At 36.8% G+C, this 4,410-nt stretch overlaps 1 protein-coding gene across 1 annotated transcript in view; it reads left to right on the forward strand.

Annotated features, from left to right (window-relative positions):
- Positions 1-4,410, forward strand: part of ZBBX (zinc finger B-box domain containing) — a gene marked incomplete at its 5' end in the record, with an annotated part of 98,255 nt that overhangs the window by 15,813 nt on the left and 78,032 nt on the right. The window lies entirely within an intron of this gene.

The raw sequence follows: 4,410 nt of genomic DNA on the forward strand, positions 1-4,410 counted from the left end.
ACTGCTGTATGGAAAGTGAATTTGCTCTGTAAATCTTCACCCAAATCACAAAGAAAAAAAAGAACAATGAAGGATACACGAATCATCTTGCAATGTGGATGAACCTCGAGGACATTATGCTGAGTGAAATAAGTCAATCGCAGAAGGACAAGTACTGTATGAGCCCATTACTGTAAAAAGACAGAGAAGGGTTTGCTTGGGAAAGGGAAGTCCCCTAGTAGGTTGCCAGGATGGGGAGGGAAGGGGAGGGATTAATTTAGGGTAGTTGGGGCTTACATGCTGACATGGAAAGGGGGAGGGATATATGGGAAGGATATATGACCACCATAACAACATTGGGACATAAAAGATAGATGATAAATGATAATACCAATCAATGTGTCCACAATACCACATTGCCATTAACACCAAATACTAGGCTATACAGATAAATACATAAGCACCTGAGATGATCAGATGGGGGTCAGTGAACAGAGGTATACTCTAGACCAAGGATAGATTCAGCTGAGGCTAATCTTGCACAGACACTAGTGATACAAAATATTTGCAGCCCTTACAGAAACAATAGAAGACTGACACAGAGTAATCCCTCACAGACATCCAGACACTATGGAAGAGAGATCAAATAGAGCTACTACTTCAGGACCATAGTACTGGGGACACCAGACTCAATTGGTACAACAAAATGCATAAAAGCATTGCTCCACATCCTACATTGGTGAGTAGTGACTGGGGTCTTAAAAGCTTTCAAGAAGCCATCTAAGATGCAGCTAATGGTCTCCTAGCATCAGAAGTGAAGAAGAATGAAAAAAAAAAAAAAGTGCATTTAGAAGCAATCATTCCTAGGCCATGATGGCCCTCAAGACCAGAGGAACTAGATGGTGCCCGGCTACCAATGCCAACCACTCAGGAAAGGATCGATTCTGGCGATCTTAGATAGAGTGGGAGGGAAAACATGGCACATAATCCAAAAACTTAATAATGACCACAATTACTGGTCAGATGAGATCTGGTGAGACTCCCAATACTATGGCCCTGGAATACATTCTGCACCAAGGAATAAAACGCACCCTCAGGAGCGGGCTCTCAGCTCAATGGTTAACAAGATGTACATGCAGAGCACTCAACCCAGAATGCCGCACCCCCATACTCTATGATAATACATCTCTTACAGCAATAGACCATGGGATACCAGAGGACCAACATTCAAACCGAGGAAATGCAGGACAAACAGGAGTGCATAATTATGAGGGGCACAGGGGGAGGGTTGCAGGGTAGCGAGGGGAGGAGACTGGTTTAGGGTTGGACACAGCCAATGGGGAATGAAACTAAATGTACGCATTATGTTGAATGTAAAACAAGCTCTTAAAATAAAAATAAAAAAAGAATTTTTTTGTATGATTCTGGAAAATATGTTTCCAGGACCAATGTGAACTTCAGGGGGAGAATTGTTTTTGTTCTAATTGCTTTTCTTTTTTAAAGAGGTATTTATTGTTTTCATTTTTTTCCTTAATGATTTTTGCACTCATATTTCTAGACATCAAAATCTAGATGACTGAAATGTACTATATATTTTAAGTCTCCCAATATCTGTAGAGGAAAACTATACTTTTCTAAGAATTCAATTTATTAACTCATTTGTTTTTCATTTTGCATCCTGCAAAGTCTTCTAACTGCTTCTCAGTGAAAATAAAATGTTTTATGATAAATTTCCATCATGTACCTTTATAGTTTATAGCATCCTATTTTACTATTTTTCACTTATTTCCTTTGAAGAAACTCTCATTATTCTCATCATTTATAACATAGTATAGTTCCTAAAGTCAAAATATTATATACCATCTTTACAATTAGAATTGAGTTTTTTACTAATGTTCACCCCAAATATTTTTCTTTCATTTGTTCATGATACACCAATTTCATTAATATTTCCAAGGCTTTGTTACCCTGTTTTCATTGTATGTTTCTGAATATTGACTATGTGTTTTTCATTTGTACTTTCATTTTGCCTTATTTTAGTTTTTTACTTTTAAAAGGACTAAGTCATCTATAGAAATACATTTTTGATTTTCCACTTTAACAGAGTATTGATAATAATACTGGTATGGATTTTAGAAATCATCAGAGCAGAGGAGAAGTTAAAAAAAAAAAGGCATTAATTTTTAAAATTATTGTGGAGGTAATTATATATATAATTATTATTTTAATAGATTCAGCTATAAGAAAAGGACAAAAGGTTACTAAGAAGAAAATGAAAATAGTCTAATCCTACCATCTACAGATAACTAGTGTTAGCTTTTTTTTTTTTTTTCTGTTAACACAGATACATACAAACACACTAAAGGCCAAATGTGGTAATAATTTGCTATTTGTTAACTTGCTTTTTCATTTAGATTGGGTCATGGACAACTTTCCATATAAATACACTGTCAATTATATCAGTTCCTTTTTATTTTGTATGCCATAATTTATTTAACTAGATTTTATTGATAGATATTTTGTTTCTAATTGTCACTTTATAAAAGCCATTATGATGGCCATACTTAGCTACATGGCTCCTCGTGTAATTGCCTTAAAACAGCAACAATATTTTAAATATTAGGGACATGAGACATCCTTCTCTTATAATCCTTCAGTTAACACTCTAAGTAAGGATGCAGAACTGCAATGTCTACTACAGGTGAAAATAGTATGCACTCTAGAACTTGCAGCATCATGTTTATTTGTATAACATGAACTGTGAAGAAAGAGTGGGAATAAAATTTAAAAGAGCTAGATTAAGTAAGATTATATCAATAAATTGCATTTATCAATATAAATTCAATATAAATGTACTCAGCCAGGATTTAGAATTTAATGTGATGACTCAAGGACTTTAGGAATGGCATTAATAATCTGCTAGGTTGGTTAATTGAAGCCTGGATTAGATAGTGGTTTTAGAAACAGAGGTTAAGATGCTTGAACTTCCATGATATTTGATAAATAAAGGAGTTTAAAGCCTTTTGGAGATGGGAATGTTGGAATTGATTTGGTACAACATATCCATACATCCTTTTACGTTACCATGTAGGAGGACCCAGAGGACCCTCGTATCACCAAGGCTTTAAGGACCGGAATTTTTAAAAGGCTTGATATTTTTCCTCCACAGGATGAGGATTTGCAGATATATTGCAATATGTATCTATATTACAGATAGAGACACTTTAGTGGGTATTCAGTTGCCTGATTTATAGCCACTCCTTGGAAGGAAGACTGGGAAATCTACTTCCATAGAGACGTTGTTGTTGTTGTTGTTGTTATGTGCTGTTGAGTCAGACCCGACTCATAGCGACCTCTCCTTGGGTTTCTGAGGCAGTATCACTACGGAAGTAGATTGCCCCATCTTCCTTCCGAGGAGTGGCTGGTGGGTTTGAGATAACACCTCGGAAACCCAAGGAGGGGTTGCTATGTGTCAAATTTGAGTTGACAGCAGTGAATTTTTTTGGAATAGTAGAGGCCAGGTTGTAGCAAATAGTGATCAAATGTATGGTGGGAAAATTAGTAGAATAAGATTCAGGGAAGAGGTCCACCTCTAGAGAACACATTACCTAGGCTCCCTTGCTCTCTGGCTTCTGGTTAGAGTTGGCCAATTAGTGGCATTAGCAGGTCTTTGGAAGGTGAGAGAAGAAGGAGGTAGAGGTATTTACTCTTTCTTTCCTTCTATGCCTTGCTTAGATTTTGCAATAGCTGTATTCTCTACCTATGTTCTTAGCACTTGCCAGGTGGCCTTATTTCCATGGCCATTTCTGTCAGTGGCTTTTAGTAAAGATTCTCTTACTTTTCCCCTTTAAGCCTGGGGTTGGTCATAGCTTTCCACTGTTGTTCGTCTCTATGTGCTTCATCATCATTCATTCCCTTAATCCACATGATTAAGAATTAGTCCCTTCAGCCAACCTTCTTCAAATTATTCCTTTTAGTATGCTCTTTGTTTCCTGCCAAGGACCTGACTGATATAGATGATCAGGAAAAGACTCCCTTCAAAACCAAGATTTGAGTTGAGATCTAGATATATGAGTTGCAGGTTGGGGAAAGGAAATAGAAATGCAAAGACTCTGTGATAGGGAGGGCAGATTGTGTCCAGGAAACTGCAGGCAGGCAAATGTGACTGCACCTTCAAGAGCAAGGGATTTTAAGAGGCTAGAGTGGCAAAAGAGGTAACATTTAGTGGCCTGGCAGAGAGAGATGATCCTGAAAAGAAGACAAAGAAAGAGCCAATGTAGGTATTATCATTAAAAACCAAAAGAGGAGAATTTTTTTTTTTTTTTTTTAATAAGGATTTGGGTGAAGATTTACAGAGTAAATTCACTTTTCATACAGCAGTTCACATATACTTTGTCTCATGTCATTGACCAAAATTTACAATGCAGCAGC

Source organism: Orycteropus afer, unplaced genomic scaffold (assembly GCF_000298275.1).
Source record: "Orycteropus afer afer isolate SDZICR_OR568_19922 unplaced genomic scaffold, OryAfe1.0 scaffold00220, whole genome shotgun sequence".
NCBI lineage: Eukaryota > Metazoa > Chordata > Mammalia > Tubulidentata > Orycteropodidae > Orycteropus > Orycteropus afer.